We start from the raw sequence: 17,211 nt of genomic DNA on the forward strand, positions 1-17,211 counted from the left end.
AAGTAGTATGATGGATTAGTTTGGTCACAACATTTCTTAAAGTCCAGTTATTGAAAGTGGTAGGAAGAGCTCAGCAATATTATAATTATGCACGTGCTTTTTAAAGTTTGAGTGTTTTTTTTCCTCTGGATTGTATATACTTATAAGATGTAATTTCATAGATTTGGGGGGGGGATATTTTGTACCGACTATTCTTACTATTATTGATGTTCAGTCATTTTTTTCAGTCATGTTCAACTCTTTGTGACCGCATTTGGGGCTTTTTTGGTTAAAATACTGGAGTGGTTTGCCATTTCCTTTTCCAGCTCATTTAGAGATGAGAAAACTGAGGCAAACAGTGATTTGATCAGGATCACACAGTGACCAAGTATCTCAGGTCAGATTTGAACTCATAAAGATAAATCTTCCTGACTCTAGGTTCAACCTTAGGCAGTATACTACCTCATTAACCAAAGTACTTTAAAATGTATTATATTCTTTTTTTTTTTAAGGTTTTTGCAAGGCAATGGGGTTAAGTGGCTTGCACAAGGCCACACAGCTAGGTAATTAAGTGTCTGAGGTCAGATTTGAACTCAGGTACTCCTGACTCCAGGACCAGTGCTCTATCAGGACCAGTGCTCTATCTACTATGCCACCTAGCCACCCCCCCAAAATGTAATATATTCTTGACTTGATTTGAGGATAAATTTATCTCTTAGTTTCTATTTTTTTTAACTGCTTCAAGCCTATGGAATATAGGTTTTTATTGTAAGGCAGGGTTTGTTCCCATTAGTTCTTAGTGGGGGCAATTATGCCTGAAGGATTCTTAAAATATGCTATAGTAATTAAAAAAAGTGCTGAGCCAGAGGACCTGTATTCAAATCCTGACTATACCCAACCTTCATGACCCTGGGCAATTCAATTTGGCTTTTTTCAGCTAAGTGTCCTCATCTGTAATATGAAGGAATTGAATTTTGATGGACTTGGATGGTAACTAGATAGTATAGTAGATAGAATGTGAGACTTGGAGTCAGGAAGGCTCATCTTCCTGAGTTCAAATCTGTCCTCAGACACTCAATAGCTATATGACCCTGGGCAATAAACTTTACCCTGTTTGTCTCAGTTTCCTCACCTATAAAATGAGCTGGAGAAGGAAATGACAAACCACTTCAATCTCTCAGCCAAGAAAACCCCAAATGGGGTCACAGTTGAGTGTGACTTAAGCTCCTGAATACAGTAATAACCAAGTGTACTTCATTTCTAAATCTATGATCCCATGATTTATCCAAAAGGTTGCTCACTCTTTTTCTTGTTCTTTTTGTGGCATTAGGAGTGGAACTGAAGGAATTTCAAGAGAGTTAAGTAATTCCAATATTTATCTACCAGCTTTCATAACTGACCTGGGTCACAATTCACAAAGATTGTTAGAGTTCAGGGTCATAGAAACAGATACTTGGGCTAGGATCAGATAATCTGTACTTCATTTTGATAACATTTGTCAACGTAGACTATTAGAATAGCAATAAAAATCAAGGGGAGCAGAGCAAAAATGTGTGCAGTCCTGAATGGAAGTTGATAACAGGAGGACTATACAGTTCAATGACCCTGCTCCACCCCACAGCAACATCATTTTTTAAAGCAGAAAGGCAGTTTGAACTGGAATAAATTAAACATATGTGATATCTGCTTGTTCATGACATCCAAGAAACAGAGCTAAGCTGGAACCCCAGAAAAAAAAGATTCATTTTGAGATTCTACAGGCAGATTTTTCAGGGCTCTAAGATTTTTAAAAATATAATTAGTGATCCTCTAAGTCATATTATTTTTCTCTTGTGAACTAATATACAAGATATGGCTTGGGGTCATGAGCTTAGTTTAATCCCTACTGCATTTTTCCTTTGAATATCACAATCATCTTCTTTCGTTATTATTCAGAGTATGGTGTCTCTTTGTATCATCTCCATCCTAAAAGAGTTTTCTCTTTCTTAGGTCTATGCAGTCTCATTGCCTCATTATCTGTTGAAAGTTTATGACTATAATAAAAATATTACTTATCCAAGGGATGAACAATATTTTGAGTCATTACCAACTATTAATATCTTAGGTGAAGATTATTTAGACCAGCAGGTTCTTGAACATCTTGGTGTTAGGACTTCTTTATTCTCTTGAAAATATTGAGGATCCTGAAAGAGCTTTTTTTAAAAAAAATTATTTCATTTTCAATTCAGGGAACAAAACAAGCGTTTCTATAATACATTATGATAAAAAGATGATTGTACATGAAACTATAAATCTACTATGTGCAACATGTTATTCCCTCTAAATAATGCAGCAGAATTATCATGCAATTTTTTTCTTTGTTTTTTATCTCCTTGCCCTATAGATGACTACCATTAGATACGCACACTCAAATGTATGTATATATACATATATGTAAAATAATTCTAGAGATACTTCTATTTATCTGTTTATTCTTGGAATGCAGATGGTGTTTTTTTTCACATATACTTTATTTTTAATTTGAATATTATGATGGTCAAAATAGCTTAGTTGCTCAGTCGTTCTTAAAACACTGTTGATCTTGGTTCTGCTCATTTTGTTCTTTGTTATTTCATGCAAGTCTCTTTATGTTTTCCTAAGATCACTGAGTTCACTATTTCCTATACTATAGTAGTATTTCATGACAACCATATATCACAGCTTGTTCAACCATTACCCAATTAATGGAGATCCCTGTGATTTCCATTTCTTTGCCACTACAAAGAGAACTTCTATAAATATCCCATTCACATTCAAAATTATAATTACTATTTGTGAATTTTTCTCTATCTTATTTTTAACTACCACTTTCTTTCTTAACCTCTCTTTTTTGGCCTCTTTTTGCTCTTTACCTTAACTTCTCTTTCCACCCCAGCCCCCCACTTCATCCATTCTTCCAAGAGTTCCCCCATCCCCTCCCCAAATCTCCCTAATCTCAAGCTACATATTTCTCTAAAAAGTCCTTCCCCAACTCTGTTCTCAAATTTTCTTACTTCTCTTCATGTTCACAAGGCTTCTATACTTTTCCAGATATGCATGTTGTTTCCTCTTCAACTGACAGTTCAGTGTAAGCTTTCATTACTAGCCCTTCAGTCCCTCTTGCTTCCTCTGTATTAGTCCTTCCTTTTACACCCCATTTTTATAATATAATGTTTTTACTTTTTCCTACCCAATTTTGTTTTTTAGAATCACCCCATCATATACTTTTCTAGCTTTTATTTATGGAGTTATATCTATTGATATTCACTGTATCATATTTTAAAACATACATTTTAAAAATGTTTATTAATTCATTTAAAATAAAAATATATTAACTGTAAATATAAATAACATTTTATGAAAATATTATATTCTAATAACATTTAGAGAGAAGAATGGCATTTTTTTTTGCAAATCTCTTAGATGTCTGATTTAATAGAAGACAGCTGGAATGTCATATCTATTTCTTTTTTCAATCTGTTGAGATATGTTGTTGTGGTTGAAGAAATTCAGCCTCACACAGATATGTAATTAGGAAAGGGAAGAGTATTTTTTATAGGCATGAACTGACTTAGTACTATTATGAAAATAGTCTTGACCTCATAGACCCCCCCCAAAAGGCTTTCAGGGACCCCCAGACTTCTGAATTGGACTAATTGAAAACTGCTGAATTGGACTAATTGAACCTGACAAAATGAGAAACAGGATGGATGAATTTTTATGAGGAAAGAAGAGAACTTCAGGAAAGATATAATCCAGGATATGGTTATAATGGATTTGGATCAGGAGAATACTATTTTGCTACTAGTAGAGAACGCTAAAGATTGAAAAGGGAAAAATCTCCACCATTTTACCTCCCTGTGAAGTTGCACCCTTCCTTTAGACCATGGTGTTAACCTGAGATCCATTAACTTATTAAATATATATATATATATATATATATATATATATATATATATATATATATATATATATATGTGTGTGTGTGTGTGTGTGTGTGTGTGTGTGTGTGTAATATAGAAATATATATGTTTGAGAATTATTTAATATAATTAGTTTCTTTTGTAGTTCTGAATGTTTAGTTTATACAATTAAAGAACTCCAAGAATGATTTCAAGGGATTGCAAAAGGTCCATGACACAGAAAATGTAAAGAATTTCTGCTTTAAACATTGTAAACATCCAAGCAATTCTCTATGGCCAGTAGATACAGGAACTGTAATAGGTACTTGCGATATTTAACTAAAAGACAGAAGAGAGTAAGAGACATAACTGCAAAATGGAAGAGAGGGTTTGGACTATGCTTAACCAAAAAGCAAAGTGATAATTAGTGCAGGAAAACTTCCCCCCGGTATAATGGATTTTAGGTATGCCAAATTTTGAGGGCACTGAAGTTAGCAGAGTTTAAGCTTTAATTAGTAAAAATAATTAGTTGCATTGGAATCTTCCACATGGCAGGTTATTTATTTTTTTAAGATGCCTTACTTTCCCTACTTACAATTGAGGGTATTGTCCTGAATACCATTTGTTTCAGGTGCAAAAATTCCTAGTTATTGCATTGCCAGAAGGTTACCATCTGTGAGACACAGATTAGGCTTGGTAGTGGGAGCAAGACCAGGAAGTCAGGAACAAGTGAAATGGGCTTCTGGTTTTCTTTTGTGTATCAACTAGACCTCAAGCTTGGCTTTAAGAGTTTAGAATATTCTTGTTCTAGGTTTTAGATTCTCATTATCAGTGATGTATTTCAGATCCTAGACCTTTAAGTAAAAGACTGATAGAGAAATAGAAAATAAGAGAAGCAATTAATGTGGGTAGTTCTTTGAGAAACTTATTTTAGGTTTCTGGACCCATAAGACTTTTTAGGTCTATAGTAAAGGGTTGACTGATGAGCAAAGAAATTCTGGCTTAAAACACAGTGCTTGATTCGTTTCTCAATTTATTTAGACATAATCACATATAGAGTCTTAAAGTTTGAATTTCTTAGGCTCTTCAACACCCCCTTTTCTTATATTGACTAGAGAGCGTATTATTTTTAGCCATTAAAAAAGTTGAACAAAATAATTTTAGAACATAAAAGTGCCAGGTGTTTTGAGGATTGAGAAATAGATTGTATCAAATCTCAAAACTTGATTGAAAGTCTAATCCATAAGGTTCTTTTCTCTGTTATCTTCAATTTTCCCCTCTGTCACTAATACTGTTGTAGTTTCCTTTCATTTTTCTACTTTGTATCTTCATTTCCTATGTTTATATTTCTTTTCTTTCTTTTAGTTTTTTTTTTTGTGTGTGTGTGTGTGTGTGTGTGCAAGGCAATGGGGTTAAGTGGCTTGCCCAAGGCCACACAGCCAGGTAATTATTAAGTGTCTGAGGTCACATTTGAACTCAGGTACTCCTGACTCCAGGGCAGGTGCTCTATCCATTGTACTAGCTGCCCCTCTTTCTTCCTTCTTTCTTTCTTTCTTTCTTTCTTTCTTTCTTTCTTTCTTTCTTTCTTTCTTTCTTTCTTTCTTTCTTTCTTTCTTTCTTTCTTTCTTTCTTTCTTTCTTTCTTTCTTTCTTTCCCTCCCTCCTTCCCTTCCCTTCCCTTCCCTTCCCTTCCCTTCCCTTCCCTTCCCTTCCCTTCCCTTCCCTTCCCTTCCCTTCCCTTCCCTTCCCTTCCCTTCCCTTCCCTTCCCTTCCCTTCCCTTCCCTTCCCTTCCCTTCCCTTCCCTTCCCTTCCCTTCCCTTCCCTTTCCTTTTTTTATCATTTTCCAATGACTCATCCTACTGTAGTAGATGCCCCTAGGTAAAAATTAAGTCCAATCAAGCAAAGTAAATTTGTAATACCTAAAATGATAGTTCTTTAAAATATATGCATCATTTTGCATACCATTTATCTTTAATTTTTTTAGAAATTAAAATTTAAAATATTTTTAACAATACTAAATAAAATGAGAATAACAAAAAAGATGTTTGTACATAAATTTATAATCTATTATATAACTTTCTTTTTTATCATTTTAAAAATTCTGACTTTTAATACTCAATGAAATATTCATTTCCATATGTAGAGCAAAACAAAAAATAATGAATTTGTATTATATGCAACTTTTTTCTTTTAAATATATAATAAATTCAATATAATTTTCAAAACTATCCAACTCACTTAAATTTTTTTCTTAAACTTCTTTTTGTTCTCTTTTGTACATCATAAAAGTTACTTTAATGACTTTTTCTCCTCTCTTCTCTTTTTCTATTACTCATTTGCCTCTTCCTTAGATCTTCCAATCCACTGGGGAAAAAAAGATATGTATATTCAAGAAAAATAAAACCCCATATTGTTCATGTCTGAAAATAGAGTCTGTCACTTCTCTGGTAGGAGGTAAATGGTATGTTTCATCATTGATCATTTGAAATTGGGGTTGGCTATTCATGAACACAATTTTTTTTTTTAGGTTTTTGCTAGGCAATGGGGTGTCTTGCCCAAGGCCACACAGCTAGGTAATTATTAAGTGTCTGAGGTCACATTTGAACTCAGGTCCTCCTGAATCCAGGGCTGGTGCTCTATCTACTATGTCATCTAGCCACTCCAATTCTTAAGACTTTTAAAGTTTTTTCTTTAACATATTTTATTTTATAAATTATCCTCTTATTTCCTTTTACTTTATTCTTCATCACTTCACATAAAACTTCCTAGATTTTGCTGAAATCATGCTTTTCATCATTTCTTATGACAAAATAATGTTGTATTCCATTTATGTAAAATAATTTGTTCAGGTATTACCTGGTTGATTGGTCTCTACTTTCACTGTTCAAAACTATAAAAAATAATGCCATAAATAAAAATATGAGTAAGTATGATATATATATATATGTATATATATCTTCATCTTTTACTGGCTTGGGGCATATGTCCAGAAAGGATTTCATTGGCTTAAAAATGTATACATATATATCTATATATAGACATGTGCATATATTAGTGAATTTTTAAATATTATTCCAAATGGCTGGACCAATTCATAATTCCACCAATAACAACTGGTGTTGAAGAATTCCTTACATTTGCACTTCTCTACCTATTATCATTTTCACCTTTTGTGGCATTTACTAATCTGATGGGTGTGAAGTGACACCTCAAAGAGGTTTTCATTTGCATTTCATTTATTAATGATTTGGGGCATTCTTTCATGAAGTTGCTCATAGATGGCATTTTTTTCTTTTGAAAAGCTCTTTGCTTCATTTCTTTTCTCAAGAAGCTCTTCAAAGTCTGGAATTTAATCTTTTGAATATTATATGCTATTCCAGAAATGTCTAGCAGAGGGCTAGATAGTCAATGATCAATGAGTGTGAACTCCAAGTGCCATCTTTAGCAATATCTACTAAATAAAGTCATCTAAACAACAACAGTAGGGGACTTTGCATGGCACTTGACAGTTTGAAAAACACTTTATATAAATTTTATCTTTTGAATTTCATACAACCTTGTTATTTGGATATTATTTGTTATTAATTATTCCCATATTGCAGATGAGGAAAAAGTCTCAAGGCTATTGAGTGACTTTTCCATAGTCACCCAGCTTGTAAACAGCAAGATCTAAATTCCAATTTTCCTGGCCTCACATATGAAAAAGCTGCTCTATATCATATTTTAGGTTTCTGTATATGTGTGTATGTACATGTGGGCATGTGTGTACAAACTTTTTATAGCTGAGGTAATGTCTAATATTTAGACCCACAAAGAAACATTTTTTTTGCAAGGCAATGGGGTTAAGTGGCTTATCCAAGGCCACACAGCTAGGTAATTATTAAGTGTCTGAGACCAAATTTGAACCCAGGTACTCCTGACTCTAGGGCTGGTGCTTTATTCACTATGCCACCTAGCTGCCCCTACACAAAGAATCATTTAACAAAGCTCCTCACCAATTCTTCAACTCCCTTATACTTGAACAGCTGGATATTACCATAGATAGAGCACTTCATTTGGAATCAGGAAGACCTGAGTTCAAATCCAGACTCAGATACTTATGAGCTGTTTGACTAAATCACTACTTGTTTGCCTCAATTTCCTCATCTGTAAATTGGGGCCAATAATAGCAATCACCTATCAGGGTCATTGAGAGGACCAGATGAGATAATATTTGTAAAGTTTTTAGCACAAAACCTGTTTATGTAAATACATAAATATAGGTGCTGGATAAATGTTTATTATTTTTATTAGATTATCATTGTCATCACTGGGATGATACTCTATCCTATGCTACTCTTCATAAAGTGACTCTGATCATCACACTTAACCAACTATGTGTATTTTTGCCAGAGTAACTCTCTATTTTTTTCCCTTAGTGGTGTATAAAACCCCCAACCCATTCCATCAACCTCAAGTATCTAAAAATTTTTTATTGATATTTTCTTTTCACATATACATGTTATGAAAGTTTTTCAACATTCACCCATATGCATATGTATATTTTTAAGTTACGAAATTTTCTTCCACCCTCCCTTCCCACCCCCCCTTCCCTTCAGCAGTGGTCAGGTTAACATTGTTCATACATATATAAACATGTTTACAGATCAGTCATTATTATTATGAGGAATTAGGATTAAGGGAAAGAGATACATAAGAGATTTTTTTTTATAAACTTTTCATCAGATTCTGAAGGGTTTTTTATTTCATTTTTAAAAAATTTTGTTTTGTTTTGTTTTTCTTCCTTTGAATGGAGATAGCATTGTCCATAGCTGGTCTAACATGGTTGTCCTAGCTCTCTGGACTGCTGAGAAGTGCTGCTTCCATAAAGGTTGCTCATCCCACAATGTCGTTAATGTGTAGAATGTTCTCTTGGCTCTTCTTCCTTCATTCAGTATCAGATCCCATAAGTCATTCCATGCTTCTCTATAGTCCAACCATTTATGATTTCTTATAGAACAATAATATTCCATAATATTTCTATACCATAACATGTGCAACCATTTCCCAATTGATGGGCTTCCTTTCAATTTCCAATTCTTTGCCACTACAAAATGATACAATGTGAATATTTTGGAACATGTGGGAAATGTCCCATTTTTTATGATTTCTTCTGAATATAGACCTAGAATTACAATTTATGTGTCAAAGAGTATGAACAGTTTTATTTCTCTTTGGGCATAGTTCCATATTGCTCTCCAGAATGGGTAATCCATTCACAACTCTACCAGCGATGCATCAATGTTCCAATCCTCCCATAGACTCTCCAATATTGATCATTTTCCCTTTTTTTTCATCTTTTCCAATCTGATAGGTGTGAGGTGATACCTCAGAGTTGTTTTAATTAGCATTTCTCTAATTAATAATGATTTGTAGCATTTTTTCATATGATACTATGTACCTTTAATTTCTTCATTTGAAAACTGTCTTTATATCCTTTGACCATTTATCAATTGGGGAATGACTTGCAACCTTATAAATTTGATGCAGATCTCTATGTATTTTAGAAATGAGACCTTTATCAGAACTCCTAGCTGTGAAGATTGTTTACAAGCTTTCTGCTTTCCTTATGATTTTGGCAGCATTGGTTTTATTAGTGCAAAAACTTTTAAATTTAATATAGTCAAAGTCATTCATTTTGCAGTTTATAATGTACTCTACTTTTTTTTAGTCATAAATTTGGTAGCCAAGTATTTATTGAAACCCAGGTAGTCAGCCAGTGATGGTTAGAATATTGGCTCTACTTTTGTATTTGTAGCTCTAGAATCTAGCACCCAGTAGGCCATTAATGCATGATGGATTGATTGGTATCTTCTCATAACACATCAAGCAATTAGGGAATAAACAGAACAGTATACAATTAAGCCCTAATTGTACTGACCAAAAACATTAGAAAGGGAGTGATTACTCTGAAGACAGAAAAGAAGGTAAAGATGAATATAGAACTGAGTCTGGATAAGTTAAGATAGATAGGATGTTGGTAGAAACAAAAAGACCAGCTACCACAAGGAGAATACTGCTTTTCCTCCCCATGGAAAGTTGGATTATGCAGAGATAGGCAAGAGTGGAATGAGTGGAAATTAATTCATTAAGACTATGAATTCCACTATGAGGTGGAATAGCTAGGTGGTGCAATAGATAGAGCCACTAGCCTTGGAGTCAGGACTGAGTTCAAATGTGACCTCAGGTACTTACTAGCTGTGGTACCCTGGGCAAGTCACTGATTGACTCACAAAAATAAAAAAACAAAATAAACCAAAAGGAATCTTCTAATTTTTCATTCTTTTGGTTTTGAAGGATTGTATCTTGATTTCTCATAAAAACAGCAGCCTCCCTCAGTTCCATTCTACATCTGAAGGATTGGTTTTCCTCAGAGAGCTTTCTTATCTCTTTTTTCCATCTGTCCAATTCTGCTTTTTTTTTTGGAAGGCAATGGGGTTAAGTGGCTTGCCCAAGGCCACACAGCTAGGTAATTATTAAGTGTATGAGGCCGGATTTGAACTCAGGTACTCCTGACTCCAGGGCTCATGCTCTATCCACTGTGCCACCTAGCCACCCCTCAATTCAGCTTTTTGAAGCATTCTTCTCCTCAATAACTTTTATGAACTGTTTTATCCATTTGACCTATGCTGGTTTTTAACATGTTATTTTCTTCAGCATTTTTTTGGATCTCCTTGACTATACTGCTGACTTCTTTTTCATGTTTTTCCTGCATCTCTCTCATTTCTTTTCTCAATTTTTCTTCTATCTTCCTCACATGATTTTCAAAGCCTTTTTTGAGCTTTGTCATAGCCTGAGCCCAATTTTTGTTTTTCTTTAGATGCAGGAGCTTCTACTTCCTCATCTTCAGAATGAGTATTTTGATCCTTCTTGGGATCAGAGGCAAAGTATTTCTCAATGGTGTTCCTCTTTTTTCTCAGCTTACTCATTTCTCCAGCCTGTGCCTGGTTTTGGGGTGCTTCCTGAACTTTTGAGTATTATTGGGACAACCCCCCACCAGCATCTCAGTGTGTGAAGCTCTGTCTTTCCTCCTTGTCTGTGAATGACCACAAGTACTCCCCTCTGCCATAGGGCTGAGGTGGGGGGGGTCCCTGCTGCTCTATGGGGGGGCCTAGATTGTGATCAGGATCTGAATGTGGTCAGAGCCCCAGAGTCCTGCTTCAGGGACAGAGGAAAGACCCTACCTAGGTTCAGCATTCATTCCTGGGGGCTCCTGCTTCTGGTTCCTGGATCTGGGATGCTCACTGAGTGCCCTGAGGGCTGGGCTTCACTGTGCTTGCTCTGGCAGAGGTCTCCCTGCTGATCCCCCAAGTTTTGCCAGGTGCTCCCTGGGGTGTAGATCAGGAGACCTCCCCCCCCCATGAGCTCCCAGTGCCCTGAGGCTGCTTCCAGGAGGCTGAAGTTCCTTCTCTCTGGTGGACTGCCCCTCTAACCCCATTGAGCAGAGCTTTTCTGCTATTTTCCAGGTTACCTTGGGCTGGAGAACTGCCTGACTGGATCCCTCTGTGGGTTCTGTCTCTCGAAAATTTAGTTAGAGTCGTTACTTTATAAGTTTGGAGAGAGAGCACCTATGAGATGATCCTCTCCTGTCATCATCTTGGCTCTGCCCCCCTAAAAGGCATCTAAGGAGAGAATTCCCTTAGAAGAAATACTGATAATTTTGGAATTTATTCTATTCTAATAATCTGTTCTAGAAATCTAGGAATTTAAGGGGTATTTTTTTTTAGGTTTTTTGCAAGGCAATGGGGTTAAGTGGCTTGCCCAAGGCCACACAGCTAGGTAATTATTAAGAGTCTGAGGTCAGATTTGAACTCAGGTCCTCCTGACTCCAGGGCCAGTGCTCTATCCACTGCACCACCTAGCCTTCCCCTTAAGGGGTCTTTTATAAGAGTCAGTGTAATCAAGTGTGTAACAGGACTTTATTACTTCACATTTTTTAAAAAAAATTTTATTTATTTTGAGTTTTACAATTTTCCCCCTAATCTTACTTCCCCTCCCCGCCCCAGAAGGCAATTTGTCAGTCTTTACATTATTTCCATGATATATATATTGATCCAAATTGAGTGTGATGGGAGAGAAATCATATCTTTAAGGAAGAAAAATAAAGTAAAAGAGATAGGAAGACCAGACAATAAGATATCAGGGTTTTTTTCCCCCTAAATTTAAGGTAATAGTCCTTGGTTTTTGTTCAAACTCCACAGTTGTTTCTCTGGATATAGATGGTATTCTCCATCACAGATAGCCCCAAATTGTCCCTGATTGTTGCACTGATGGAATGAGAGAGTCTATCAAGGTGGATCATTGCCCCCATGTTGCTGTTAGGGTGTACAGTGTTTTTCTGGTTCTGCTCATCTCACTCTATTACCTCACATTTTAACTCACACAAGAAGGCTCAAGATTGAAAATGATATACCCAGGAAAAGGACATGGGGGAAATAGTACAAAAGAAGTGTGTTGACAAAGAATACAACTAAATTTCAGTCTTTAGTGGACAACCACTGGGTGTAATGGTCTTTAGACACAGTTGAAATTGGAATAGGAGTCAATTATGGTCTTTTGGAGAGGCTACATTAATATTTGACTGAGGATTTTCCAGTTCCCTCACTGATAAAATGTCTGAGCCTTTAGTTTCTCAGCTTGCTGAGGCAATCAAGAACCAAGGATTTTATTCATTTATTTAGGAACCTCTAGTTGTCTTTGTACCTCTGAGATGCAAGGTGTATATCAGACAAAATCTTAGAATGTAAAAACATGAGGCATGGAAGTTTCCAGTAAATGGTAGGATGAAGGCCATTAGGCAGGGGAAGGGGACATGCCCAAAGTAAGCTTGTCCCATGTGAACCTTATGGGTGTCAAGGTTAGGGAATGCAGAACAGACACTGGACCTATGATTTTATAGATATAGAAAATTCCTTCATGAGGAAGTTCATTCTGTCGATGCAAATCATTATCTTGCCTGAAATTTATGGTCCTAGATAGTTCCTGGAACATTGAGAGGTTAAGTAACTTTGGTCAGAATCAGAGTCAATATATGTGGGACTGAAAGTCAGATTTTTTTGGCTCTGTGGAGCTCTTTGTTCCCTTGGAGGTAAGGAAAACTCAAAAGAAAGTATGTTCAGTAGCATATTCAAATATATTCAAATACCAGGAACCTATCTTTCAACTTAAACTAGGCAATAAAAGTCAACTAAGATCCTCTTGTACTCCACCCCCCCCACCCTCCTTCTTTTGTTTCTTCAGACTGTTAGAAGGAAGATTCTTAAGATCAGGTCCTCCAGAGACAGCATGTGCAAGCTGACAAAAGCAATCTGTGTGTATCTGCATGTGTATGGGATGCCACTGTAAGATGAAGAACTTAGGGGAGATTTGTGCCAATTGGTAGCCACTTTCCCAATTACTCTATTCTTCTGCCAGGAGATGCCTGTCCCCAATCCTTTTTTAAAATTTTTTTTATTTAAGGCAATGGGGTTAAGTGACTTGCCCAAGGCCACACAGCTAGGCAATTATTAAGTGTCTGAGGTCAGATTTGAACTCAGGTCCTTTGGACTCTAGGGTCATTGCTCTATCTACTACACCACCTGGCTGCCACCTAGCTGCTCCCCCCTTCTTATAACTCCCTTAGAACTTGAACTGAAGATAGAGATGGTCATTCAAGGAATAAGTGACTCAATGATGTCACTTTTTTTTCTAGAGTCAAAGAAAACAGAAGAGATGTCAATGGGTGGACATTCCTTTTGTCCAATGGACATAAGCTTGGCATGAGGAATAAAAGCAAACTGGTGAACATTAGTGAGATTCTCAAAATCATGGCTGTGAGGCTGCATTGAAAAACTAACTTAAGAACTTCTAGCATGTGGGACTTAAGATAAATTTTTGTAGTGGTAAATAATTGGAAACAAAGTAAATCCATTGTGAGATAGCTAAACAAATTGTGACAGGCACAAGAAGGTAATGGAATGTTACTTCATTGTGAGGAACAAAAAATATGAATATAGAGAAACTTGGGGTGACTTAGATGAACTAATATAATATAATGCAATAGAACTAGGAATAACAATTTAAAGTGACTTGTTCATTCATTTCAGTTGTGTCTTGACAGAGATAATGGAGTGGTGTGCCATTTCCTTCTTCAGTTCATTTTACTGAAGAGGAAACTGAGACAAACAAGTTCACACAGTCAATAAGTATCTGAGGTCAGATTTGAACTAGGGTCCTTCTGACTCCAGAGCTGGTGTTCTATAAATTGCACCACCCTGAGCCCCATGGTTAAGAAGGACATTGATAACTGGAGAGTATCCAGAGAAGAGCAACTAGAATGGCGAAAGGCTTTGCATCCAGTCATATAAGGACTAATTGAAAGAACTGGGAATATCTAGCCCAAAGAATAGTCTTGGGGTGGTGGTGAGTTGTTACATAATGATTATATATAGGGGCAGCTAGGTGGTGTAGTAGATAGAGCCCCAGCCCTGTAGTCAGGAGGACCTGAGCTCAAATCCAGCCTCAGACACTTAATACTTAGCTATGCGACTTCGGGTAACTCACTTAAACTCTGTTGCCTTGCAAAAGCAAACAAACAAATTAAAAAAACATGATAGTTCTGTACAAATATTTGAAAGGTAGTCAGTGTGGAGGCCTGAGAATACAGAACCAGGAACAAGGGGTAGAAATTTCAATTTGATGTCATGCAAGATTTTCTGACATTTAGAGTTATGCAAAAAGTGTAATGGAATGCCTCCAGAAGAGACCCTCAAAAGGAATGATGACACTTGGGAATGTTATAGTGAAGATTCTATTTGGCTAAGAATTAGACTAATAGATCATTGAAGTCTCTTACAACTCTATGAGTCTATGGATTGGAAAATTTTACAGATGTGAAGAATAAGACTCTAAGAGTTTAAACAAAACCTACAAGGTCTGAGACAGAATTGGCACTTGAGTCTCCTCAACGTGAAGCCTAGCATCTCATCCTCACTGCCGTGTTGTTTCTCCACATTGAATTTGAAATGCTTATAATTGGGTATGCTTGACCAGATGGAGCTCAGGACAGAAACTAGAGATGGAGAAAGAAATCTGCGAGTCATTGGCAGAGAAATTATAAATTCATAGTAGTTACCATTTGATAGATTCTAGGGAGAAAAGTGATAAAGTAAAATGTCTGAAAGAATATTTACAGTTACAAGGCATGCTATAAATTAGGTAGGGAAAAGAGGGGCAGCTAGGTGGTTCAGTGTATAGAGTGCCAGTCTGGTGGTCAGGTAGACCCATCAGCCTGAGTTCAAATCTGGTCTCAAATGCTAATTAGCTGTGTAGCCCTGAGCAAGTCATTTCACCCTGTTTCCTTCAGTTTGCTCATATGTAAAGTGAAATAGAGAAGGAAATGGCAAACCATTCTACTATTTTTTACTCAAATAGGGTCAGGAAGAATTGGACACAACAACAACTAAATAAGAAAGAATCAACATGGCAACATGATCCAAAAAGAGTACCTTGTTTAAGGCCCCAAATAGAAAACAAGAATAGGTTCTGAAGGTCAAAATCAAAAATTCATGAGATCTGGGTTTCTAGGCAAGAAAACATGGTATAAGTCCAGGAACAAGGAGGTCAAAGACAAGATAGGACCAAACAGAAGAGCATTAGGAAGAGAGGAGGGCAGTGCTCCATACAGATAAATATGTTGGGGGACGCCCATGAATTTGGGAATGGCTAAACAAATTATGGCACATGAATACTATGGATTATTATTGTTCTATAAGAAACCATAAATGGTCAGACTCTAGAGAAGTGTGGATTGACTTATGGGATCTGATGTTGAGTGAAGGGAGTAGAACCAAGAGAACAATGTAAACATTAACAACATTGTGAGATGAATAACCTTGCTGGAAGCAGCTCCTCTCAGCAGTCCAGAGATCTAGGACAACTGTAGCTGACTGGCTATGGACTATATTATCCCCATCCAGAGGAAGAAAAACAAAACAAAACAAAGCAAAACACACACACACACACACACACACACACACACACACAAACAACCCTCTAGAATCTGATAAAGGCTTTATAAAAATTATCTCATGCATTTCTTTCCCTTAATCCTAATTCCTCATACTGAAAATAACTAATACTAATCTGTAAATATATTTATCAAAATATGTATATACAATGCTAACTTGACTGCTTGCCGCTAAGGGGAGGGGATGGGAAGGGAGAGAGGAAGGAAATTTTGTGACTTGAAAATATGCATGTGCAAAGGGATGAGAATAAATAAATTTTTAAAAAAATAAAAAAGGTAAGTATGTGGGTAGATAGAGCTTAAAATTGAACTAATAATTTTGGGGGCACCCTGTACAAGCAAAAGAGACAGTCCATAACTTCAAGGTACTTACATTTTAATGGGGGAAGACAACATGTAAAATAAAATTTATGAAATGATGGTTCAGTCTAGATATTCATCAATCAGAAGAGAGGGCTTCAGGACTTAGAGGCATCTCCAGTATGATCATGGAAGGGGATGGAAAAATCTGGAGACGTAGACGTGGAGTTGGGAATGTAAGGCAACACCATTCTATATCTAAGGAGCATTAGTCAACTTCCCTCTAACTGTACTACTAGCCATCCCCAACCAAGCAGAAGACAATTGTGGGCTCTCCCAGAAGGGCAATGGAGACCCCTTAGAGATCTCATCTTATCTCACCTTTTTTGAGATAGATTCCATTCATCCTGATTGGTTTTTGGAGGTGACAAATAGAAGTATTATGACCTGACTCTTGTCAATGACCTGAGAATCACTACAATTGGTGTTGTTCCTATTTCTAACAAAGTTTGAACACCATTTTGTTGTGTGGTTTTTAAAAATATTTATTTTTTTCCAACTATACACAACAGTAGTTTTTACCAATCATTTTTTGCCAGGTTTGAGTTTTGCATTTTTCTCCTTCCTTCTCTTCCCTTGATAGAAAGCAATCTGATAAGCTCTATATTTATAAACGTGGTAAGCATAGTTCTATAGTGATCATGTTGTGAGAGAAGAATCAAATCCAAATGGAAGAAAACAATAAAAAGAAAAAATAATAATATATAAGACAACTTTAAAAATTGAAGTTAATAAGCTATTGTCTTCATTTAAACTCCACAGTTCCTTCTCTGGATATGGATGGTATTTTCCATCACAAGTCTTTCAAAATTGTTGGGGGCAGCTAGCTGGTGCAGAGGATCCTGGAGTCAGGAGAACCTGAGTTCAAATCTGACTCAAACACTTAATAATTGCCTAGCTGTGTGA

The 17,211-nt window shown here is 36.2% G+C and overlaps 1 protein-coding gene across 1 annotated transcript in view; it reads left to right on the plus strand.

Moving 5' to 3' along the window:
* The window catches only part of MYRFL (myelin regulatory factor like), a 173,443-nt gene that overhangs the window by 25,588 nt on the left and 130,644 nt on the right, over positions 1–17,211 (plus strand). The gene's annotated exons all lie outside the window — the stretch shown is intronic.

The sequence above is a fragment of the Macrotis lagotis genome, chromosome 2, assembly GCF_037893015.1.
Source record: "Macrotis lagotis isolate mMagLag1 chromosome 2, bilby.v1.9.chrom.fasta, whole genome shotgun sequence".
Classification (NCBI taxonomy): domain Eukaryota; kingdom Metazoa; phylum Chordata; class Mammalia; order Peramelemorphia; family Peramelidae; genus Macrotis; species Macrotis lagotis.